An 11174-nucleotide genomic window follows, 5' to 3' on the forward strand; every position below is an offset into this window, starting at 1 on the left:
TAAAAGTGGAATTTTCTGCTCCTGTTTGGCGCTCAGCATACAGGGAGTGGGACGACTGGTTCGCCCGTTTTCAGTATAATGTTTTTTTTTCATTTCAAAATATTTTTATTTAATCATTTGATTTAATAGGGATTGGGCAGCAGGCTATGTATAGTATAATGTGACCGGGTGGGGTGTGTTGCTTGGTGTCTTCGGCGGCATGCTTAGTGGTATAGCACTATAAAAAGGGTAACAGTTCCACTATACAAGACACAACATGAATATACCAGTCTCCCGAAAGACGCACCTCGCACAACATACATGCAACCGCGGGAGGCTATCCTTACATGACCATAGCTGTTAATAGGACGTAAATTAATCAAACAAACAAATATTTGTTCAACCATTATTCTCATTGTCACCTCTGTTTCACATGTGTACTATCTGAATTAGATGTCACTCCTGTTATAAGGCAAAAAGCTGTTAATTGTAGATTTTGCAGTTATTGTAATGTCCCTTTAAATGGCTGTTAGAATAAAAAAAAAGTGAAAAAGAAGCATATTGTCAATTAATTTATCATAAGTACAGGTGTATACTTCATGAATTTGTCACTTCTGTTATAACAATTGTCCCTCCTGTTAAAATAGAAGAGATAACAGAAGTGACCGTTACAAAAGAATTTTTTATGAGGATTTTCAAAAATCCAAGACAGTTAAGAATAATTAATTATATAGTCATATGGTTCTAATTGAAGTGTGTTAATTAAGTAAGCTATCCAGTCATTGTATCTTTTTTGTCTCAACCTCTTAACAGAACACTTGTTACAGTAGTGACATTTCACAATGTACACATTCATTTGTACGTACACATATTTTGTTTTTCTTGTTGTATTTAAGACTTTAACATTTTGCTACCATCAACTTCAGTAATGAATAACTTAATTTGATGCATAGTTTGAAATTAGTTAGATAAATGTAAAGCTGTTTAGTCCATATAAAAACACAACAGTAATACGAGTGACAATAAAACTTTGGACAAGCATTCCAAATGCCATATTTTAAACAACCAAATGTTTTGGTTAACTTTCTACATAAAGAAGTACTTTTATTCATTCTGCATCTATGAAGCCTTGGTAATTTTTTTTAAAAAGGCAAGAAAGAAAATTAATGTTGAAAATTATGAAATTGGCATGTGACAAGCCTATTTTGGCATTTTTCATTATAATTCTCTAAATTATCATGAAAAATCAATTCATATCATTGTTTTATGTGTGCAACATTAATACTTAAAAATACAATTCGAGTAACAAAACAATACAGATAAAACATTAACCTATTAAGATATATTTCTTCAACATCCTGTTAATTGATTTAGTGAAAGTTGTGTTATTGTTTATTTATTAATTGTTATTACTACGGGATGAATGGGATGAGTCCTGTGTAAGTGCTGTGTTGAAAGCCCTTTTTTGGGGCGATTGTCCATGTCTTGGAAGGTTGATTCCAAGGCCCCGCCCTTAGCAACCTTCAGACGTATGCCATTTTCCAAGGGCACTGGACATTAAATATTTTGTTTAGTTTTTTTTCTTTTTATTTTTTTTTTGTTAAAACAAATATCCATGTTCTGTTTCCATGTAATATTTTCTTTTCTAATGAAGCATATCAAAATTACCGAACAAGCACACTGCATACATGTGAGGCCGTCCTTACATGGCTGTTAACAGGACGTTAAAATAAACAAACAAACGGAATAAGCACACCCCACCCGGTTACATAATACTTACAACAATAACTGACATACCAATCGCCTCACTCCCTTTAAAGGACAATAAGATTCTGCCATTTATATAGACTATGCGGAGATAACATTTTAAAACGAACAATAGGTTTACCATTAACGGGAGACACAACATGACTAAATCTCAGCCTCCTTAGATATTTGGTAGAAAAATCGAGTGGTTAATATACCGGATATTATATTTAAAGTGTACATGCTAAGAAGCCTATGGGAATTATATGTATCGTCTTTTTGTAAAAATGGTACAGAAAACACCATACCGATGATAGGATAGCCATTTAATATTCATTTTATCTATACTAATTTAATGCATAGCCGTTTTGATAAGTAGATAAATTTGCATATTTTGTTTTAATATGGAGAAACCAATTTGCATTTATTTTTGTAAACATAAAGGAATAACATGCATATCGAATGGATTAATCAATATTAAAAGGGTACACAAGTCTTTTGAGTGGAAGTCATGTAAGCATAACATGTTAATATAAACCTAGTAATATTCATCCTAATTATAAGAGATAATAATTGGCATCTACACCCAAGGGATTTATCTGTGTAGTATGCAGATATAATATATCAATGCAACGTTTTATACATCAATCTTGAACATATCTCTACATTCATATTATTTGATAATTCACTATACATTAAAACAAACAATCAGTAAATATTCACTGATCTATTCCACCATTTAATTCATTACGTATCTAATATATCCTCACATCTACATTCACTTTGTTGAAAAACTAGTTCCTGAAGAGGCAAACGCAAAGAATATCGCGTACCCCATACCACACCATACCAATGCAATAAGGATCTGATGATCTTGAGGATTTCACGTTAATACGCCAATCCATCATGAATGACAAAGCTTTGTCGGTTGGTTGGTTGATTGATTATTACCATCAGTGAACACCTAGGGACAGCCTCTCTTGTATGCAGTGTATTGTGGTTTGGGATATTGTTAGTGTTGTGTCTCTTTGTTATACTGCCTGTGCTTTTTTGTAGTGCGGTAAACGCTTCTTTTTTATCTTAACCTGGAGGCGAGGGTAGGATTTTACGACTCTTTCATATGGGGATATGACTGATTGATAGGGATATTCTACCCAAGGTGTCACTAAATCAGGTTTTACCAGATTCAGTTATTCCGACGATGATATCCTCATTCTTCATACACAGCTTCTGAAAGTGCCATTTATAAGAACTGATTTGCTTAAAATATTATGTTGTCTGCTCCTCTCAAGTTCAGCCTTGAAAAAATGTGACATGATATACTCTTTCAATGGCTATGAATGATATAGCGATCGTATTCCATCTCCTTTAAGTCAATTAATTTGGCAAAACCCTCGGGATTCTGGTTGATATATCATTATACCTCAGTCTATGAAATAGTCTGATAATTTTATTAACCTGGACAGTTGAGATGTTTCTATCTCGCCAAGGGTAAAGTTAATCTACACGGGAGAAAAAATCTCCATAGGAGGTGAAAGATTCTAATAATTCCAACTTTCGTTGAGGGTAAGATACCCCCGTCATCATATCCAGGGCAAGATAGATATCACACAAACACCACTTCATCACGTTACGACAACGCTTATTTATGCAAGCAATCTTAAATACATCAGAAAGCGAATTGGATAAGAGAAAACTAGACAAGGTAAATCTCAACCTCGGGGAAAGATTTGTTAGTTGCCAAACATTCGGCAAGCCTCATATGAGACAACTATACACCGGCAAAAGTGCCACGCATGTAAATAATGCGTGGCAATTTTAATGTGATGTTCACGTGAATCTCATGTCGTAAATCATATGATGGTTTTCGCATGAAAATTTCATGTCATTCTCATATGCTTATCATGCGATTTACACGTCATACATGTGAAAAAAACATGCGTATAATAGATATGAATATCGCATGAAATATTTTTCATATTAGAATCATAACTGAATTTTCATCCAATTTTTCTTCAATTTTCAACTTTTCCTAAATTTTGATATTTTTACTCTTTTGCAATATCTCATGTCATTTTTATGTATATTCTATCGAATCATATTACATTGCATATTACCCCAAGGGTTGAGATTTCCCATGTGTCATCCACAAAGTAATAAAAATTCTATTTCAAAATCAGTCACGCACGCACAGAACAATTGTATGACGTCACACCCACAGCATCGATGTTTCCCGCCGTCGTCCTAATTACCGCCCACTACGCAAGACGGCAAAACAGCGAAATGAGTCTTCACTGTTAACATAATTTATGCAAGGAATATTGCATTTGATTGGTGTTGTAAGCTTATCAACAGGTGTATTCTTATGTTAGTATTGTTCTTAGGAAACTGAGTTTTAGTTTCGGAAGATGGTGAGCCTTTAATTGAAAACAGTAAAATAGTGACTTCCTTGTTCAATGTGTCCCTGTCCTTCATTAACGTCATTGAATGTTTGACTGTGACCTTGACATAACCTTTTGTTTGCGTTAAAGGTGAAGGACACACAGAGAGGACTGTGTCGACATTGGATTCCACATGCACCAGGGTTACTTGCTTCTATGGCCCAAAGGATTTGCGAGGTCATATTCACGGCTCTGAATATCGGTGGCACATGCCATTTCTGTGAAATCCCTGAAATAGATAAAATGTTTGATAGATAAATGTACAAAACATACATATTTAACATTAACACCTTCGTGTTAAATATGTTACATGGAAGATTTCAAACAGTACAATACGATATATACAATATCTATTTATACAAATATGAATTAGTTAGCAAAACCAAACATCTTTAATGTGAACAGTCTTTCAGAAATTTACAGAGTCTATGTAACTGTTAACTATTTTATGTCACTGAAGCATACTGTTAACACACGTATCGTACCCTACCCGATTATTGATTGGTTGACCAGGTTTCTTTCATATATATCGCTGACCGGGGTTCGATCATTATTTATCCTATATTCAGGTATCCTAAGAAAGTACATAAAGATAAAATACAGTTTGTGTTTAGATATTGAGATACTATTTTTTGTTATGGTTGAATAAGAACGCATCTGTAACTATTGCACTGCATGGTTCAAAACAAAATAATGTTAATGATAATATAATTACAACATAAATCAATTTAAATTAACATATGTTGATGTAAAAATTATCTGAAAACATTTATGCAATTTAAACAATCAAAAAGTAGTAATGGTACTTACGCAGTCGTGGAAATTTCCAATGTGCACGTCCCGAATAATCCGATACACCAACATATCGTACTTGGTACCTGCAAATTGACTGATTCAGTGCTAAGAGAACATCTTCAAAGACTTCTTCACCACGACCCAGAACGACCTCATTGTTAAAGCCCCACGAAATCCAATACGGTTTGTAGTGACTACAATGCACTGGCTTGTAAAGATCTTTCTTCAAAAACTTGTTCCCTCCATACTGTATAGCTACCTTTTTATTCGTCCAGCCTCCCACAAAGACGCGGTAATAGTTCCTATAGGTATCTTCATACTCCAATAGATCAATACGAGCGTTTAAACAGGACTTGACTTTGAAGGTGAGGGAGCCCTGGTTATGGTAGTATCGGTAGCCGTACTGAGTAAGGAAAGTAACGTTTTTAGATGAAGCTATATCAACGTCTTCACCTGCAAAATGATTGAAATATTGGCTGTTTGTACATAGGAGGGCACATAATTTAAAACTATGCTATTTTGTTAGTCAGAGCGCAATATTTCAACAGTTCTTCGTCGTGCTAACGAAAAACCTGTCTTAACATCAAGTAAATGGGAAGACTGGTTTGCACGTTGTCAGTATGTGACCGGGTGAGGTGTGCTTGGGGGCACTACAAAAAGAGCAAACGTTCCATTTTGGCAAGGATACATGTAATGCCATCCTTAAATTATCCTGGCTGTTAAAGGGACAATCCATACCAAGAGTGCAATGAAATTTTGCATGTATATCACATACATTTATGACATATATTGCATCATGACTATATAACAAAATTAGCCTCATTGAATTGTCTCTTTAATACGACGTTAAATGTAACAAACCATGGCCAAAGGTGGCGATAACCTTCCTTTAATACTAATGGGTTCATTTTGGTAGAAGAAAACATTTAATTACGCGAAACTATCGCGTTACTACGCAAAATTTACGCGTGATTACGCGAAACTTTGTCATTATTATGTGAATTTAAGCGTTATTACGCGGAACTTACACGTTATTACACAAAACGTTGGCATTATTACGTACATAATCACTATAACTATATAACCACGGGCTCTACACCAACAAGGAATTAAGCTCAAAGTCATTCATATTAAGAAATTTGATAGCGCTTTCTATCAGCATTCTACATGCCCAATATCTAGGCTTTCAAGAACTTGGCAAGATTTTATTTTATTTCAACTAATTTTATTGATAATAATCAATAGGATTGGGCAACTGGCTAACCCTATATAAGCCCTCTCCCAGCCAGAGATTTGACAAATTTAATTGTATATACAGTTGATAAATCTAACAACGCATTAATTAAACAATATTCAAACAATAATAATATAGGATCGACGAATTGAATTATATTAATATGCCATGTATTGTTTATGATGCTCCTAAAGATATACAAGTCTAAAAATAAATTTCATATCATACGTATAATTCAATAATAGACATAATAATACTGTAATAGTATAATACTAAGCCACTGATACTTTTTAAGATTTTCTCAGTTTTAAGGGGTACATAATCCAGTGGTTCTGCCTGTGTCTCGGACTACAAAATTTAGGTACTTGAAAACATTTAAAGTTTTAAGCCCATGAGACCTTAATAAGAATTCATTGTAATGGACACCATTACATAATCCCCTAAATGACCTCCTCCCTCCCGTCCCCATCCTACTTGCAACAAATCAAGAACGCATACTTGACAGGGTTATCCGGCCGAAAATGTAAAAACAGGAAGTTCGCCCAGCGACAGTCTTTCAAATTTTTTATCATATTGATCAGCATCCCTTAATACTCCTATATACTAATTTTCATTGAAATCATAGGCCGAAATATAAAAACAGGAAATTGGTCCAGTGGCCATCTTGGAATACCAAAATCTTCACGAAAATGTTTGCGTGTTGTACGCCATCCCTTAGAACCCCTATAGACCAATTTTCATTGATATCGGAGTCCGAAAACTGCTTATAGATGTAGACTAATCATTATTTACTTGACATATTTGGAGATGGTAAAACTTCCAAAATAAAATAATTAAAAAAATCACAGATAGTGATGACAGTAAATGGTAGAAATAATTATTTACCGACAAACGCGAATAAGTACACGATAATGCGCGGCACATTAAAATTTGCGTTAAAATTATCTGGCAAAACTACATTAAAACTGTATTTCACGAAAGTAAAAAGTGTGGTTTACAAAATCATAAAGGATATAAAGGTAACGGAGCACAGGGATAATAAAATTGGGATCAACATCTTAGAAGTAGAGGGTTTTAATTCAATATCACTAATGTGTCATAAAATATAAGCTGTTCAAAACATAATTTAGTATATTGTTACTCACATAGACATTCCACAAGGAGCAATACCCAGCAGAGAACGATCCTCAGTGTAACAGCCATCATTACGTCCTTACAGAAACTGTTACTCACCGGCAAAATTTACCGTTGAAATGTATATGCTAATGTTGAGTTAATAATTAACACATTTATTCTACCGCTTAATACTTCCTTGAAACGCATTATGATAATGACTTAAACAAGAATCCCATAGGCCTTAACGGTAATCTGACTCATTGCACAAAACAACAAAGTCATATTATAAGTATCAAGAAGTGGTTAACAATTAATATAAACAATACAAGGAACTCGTTAGTTGAATATGTAAGTTTCTGAAATAGGTAAATGTCATTTGTTAACAAAATTGGTAGCCCTTCATTCATATATATTGTTGTAACCCATTCAAGGATTAAGGATGAGTCAGATTTTAAAGCAAAACTTCAGCAAAGCTCCATTTTTTGGACCCTCGGCGTTCTATCCCCATGGGTCTTACCTCAGACCTTTATAAAATATGATTGTCCTCACTTAAAGTTCCACCTTTTGAGCCCCGCCCTCTGTCCCCAAGGGTTGGATCTAACTTTTTTAATATTAAATATGATTGTCCTTCCCCAGTGATGTTTCACATAAAATATGGACGCATTAAGCCCCTCAAGGGTTAAGGAGGAGTAGGCTTTTAAGGCCAAATTTCATTAAAGTTCTCCCTTCTGAGCCCAGCTCCTCTGTCTCAAGGGGTCGGACCTAACTCGTTTATATAATATATGATAGTCCTTCCCTATAATGTTTTACACAAAATATGGATGAAATCCACTCAAGGGTTAAGGAGGAGTAGGTGTAGGACCCTCTACCTCCCCCTTCCCATCCCCAACTGCAAAAAATCAAGAATGCAGTTGCACAGTGTATGAACATCTTGGAAGAAATCTTTCCTAATGCCTCCCTTGGCACCGCCTCACTTTTGGCCTTGCGTTGAGCGTTCGCCCCTGTGAGGAAGGCTCTGGGTTCTGTCCCCTGGCCGAGACACACCAAAGTCTATAAAAGTGGTAGTTTCTGCTCCTGCTTAGCGTTCAGCATACAGGGAGTGGGACGACTGGTTCGCCCGTTGTCAGTAGAATGTGACCGGGTGGGGTGTGTTGCTTGGTGTCTTCGGCGGCATGCTTCAGTGATATAGCACTATAAAAAGGGCAACAGTTCCACTATACAAGAAGACACAACATGAATATACCGCAGCCTCCCAAAACACGCACCTCGCACAACATACACGCAAAACACCGCATACATGGGAGGCCGTCCTTACATGACCATAGCTGTTAATAGGACGTTAATTAAACAAACAAACAAACAAAACAAAATTTGAGGTACTTTTATATTCGATGAATTGCAGACGAAAATTTGAAAACAGCAAATTGACCCAGGACAATTTTTCATTTTTGTTATATAATATTGATTAGCATCCCTTAATACCCCTATATACTAATTTTCATAGAAATCAGAGACAGAAATATAAAAACAGAATGTTGGCCCAGCGGCCATCTTTGAATCCCATAATCTTTAGGAAAATATTTGCATGTTGTTCGCCATCACTTAAAATCCCTATAAACAATTTTAAATGAGATCAGAGACCGAAATATGAAGAACATGAAATGAGCCAGCGGCCATCTTGGAATACCAAAATCTTTACGAAAATATTTGCATGTTGTTCGCCATCACTTAAAATCCCTATAACCAATTTTAAATGAGATCGGAAACCGAAACTTGAAGAACAGGAAATGAGCCAGCGGCCATCTTGGAATACCAAAATCTTTACGAAAATGTTAGCATGTTGTTCGCCATCCCTTAAAACCCCTATAAACCAATTTTAATTGAGATCGGAGACTGCAACCTGAAAACAGGAAGCGGGCATTTGGCCATCTTGGAATACCAAAATCTTTACGAAAATGTTTGCATGTTCTTCACAATCTCTTGAAACCCCTATAGACCAATTTTCATTGAGATCGGAGACCAAAACCTTAAAACAGGAAGTGGGCCAGCGGCCATCTTGGACAATCTTTATATAAATATATGTGTCCTTCCCTAATTATGTTTTACACCAAATATGGATGAAATCCACTCTCAAGAGTTAAGGAGGAGTAGTATTTTAAAGCCAAATTTCATCAAAGTTTCCCTTTCTGAGCCCGACTTCTCTGTCCCCAGGGGTCGGACCGAACTCGTTCATATAAAATGATTGTCCTTTTCTAAATTTGTTTTACACCAATTGTGGATGTAATCCACTCAAGGGTTAAGGAGGAGTAGGATTTTAGCTAAAATTAAGAAAATTTCTCCTTTTTGGACCCCATCCCTGAGCCCTAGGGGTCGGAGCAGGCTCATTTATATAAAATATGATTGTCCTTTGCCAATGATATTTCACACAAGATATGGATAAAATCCACACAAGAGTTAAGGAGAGGTTGGACTTTAAAGCTTACATTAAGAGAATATCCCCTTTTGGGGCCCCACCCGTCAGCCCATATGGGTCGGACCAGGCTCATTTACATAAAATATGATTGCCCTTTCCCAACAATGTATCAAACCAAATTTGATTGCCATCCATCTAAGGATGAAGGAGAAGGATATTCAAGCTTAAATTAAGAAAATTTCCCGTTTTGAGGCCCTACCCCTCTGCCCCTAGGGGTCGGACAAAATCTTTTATATAAGAAATGATTTCCAAATGATGTTTCACACCAAATATGCATGAAATCCATCTAAGGATGAAGGAGAAGTATGATTTTAAAGCTAAAATTATGAAAATTTCACCTTTTGGTGCCTTACCTCTCTGCCCCTAGGGCTTGGACCAGGCTCATTTATATAACAAATGAGTGTACTTTCCCAATGATGTTTCACACCAAATATGGATGAAATCCATCTAAGGATGAAAGAGGAGTAGGATTTTAAATCTTAAATTAAGAAAATTTCCCCTTTTGGGGCCCGCTTCTCTGCCCCTTGGGTCGGACCTAACTCTTTCATGTAAAATGTTATTGTCTTTTCCCAATAATGTATCACACCAAATCTGGTTGTCATCCATCCAAGGATGAAGGAGGAGTAGGATTTTAAAGCTTAAATTAAGAAATTTTCCCCTTTTATGGGCCCATCTCTCAGCCCCTAGCGGTCGGACCAGGCTCATTTTCATAAAGTATGATTGCCCTTTCCAAATGATGTTTCACAACAAATATGCAAGTAATCCACTGTAGGGTTAAGGACGAGTAGCGGGTCAGATGACCTAAAAATCATTAACAAATAGAATAATGATAATAAAACAGCATTTTATTTTCAAAATTTACACAAGGCAGTGTGGGATGCCTGCCCACCTGTATGACCAGTTTGTTAAATGAATGCGCACCTGTATGACCAGTTTTGATGGTGGATGATTGCCCGCCTGTATGACCAGGTTGTTGTTGGATGTCTGCACACCTATATGACCAGGTTGTTGGTGGATATCTGCGCGCCTGTATTACCAGGTTGTTGGTGGATATCTGCCCAACTGTTTGACCAGGTTGTTGATGGATGACTGCCCACTGTATGACCAGGTTGTTTGTGGACGTCTGTAAACCTGTATGACCAGGTTGTTGGTGGATGACTACCCACCTGTATGACCAGGTTGTTGTTGGATGACTACCCACCTGAATGACCAGGTAGGTGGATGAATACTGAAAAGGTAGCTGAAAAGGGATAAAATTGCCAACGACTATGGTAGCAATGTTAGTTAGAACAATGTTACAGCACCCATTACATAAAAAGGTGAACTTATCCTTCTTTAATCTAAAGAATACTCCTACATAACAGTTCCTTTATCACTGCTTAACGTTAAA

Source organism: Argopecten irradians, chromosome 6 (genome assembly GCF_041381155.1).
Source record: "Argopecten irradians isolate NY chromosome 6, Ai_NY, whole genome shotgun sequence".
In the NCBI taxonomy this organism is placed as follows: domain Eukaryota; kingdom Metazoa; phylum Mollusca; class Bivalvia; order Pectinida; family Pectinidae; genus Argopecten; species Argopecten irradians.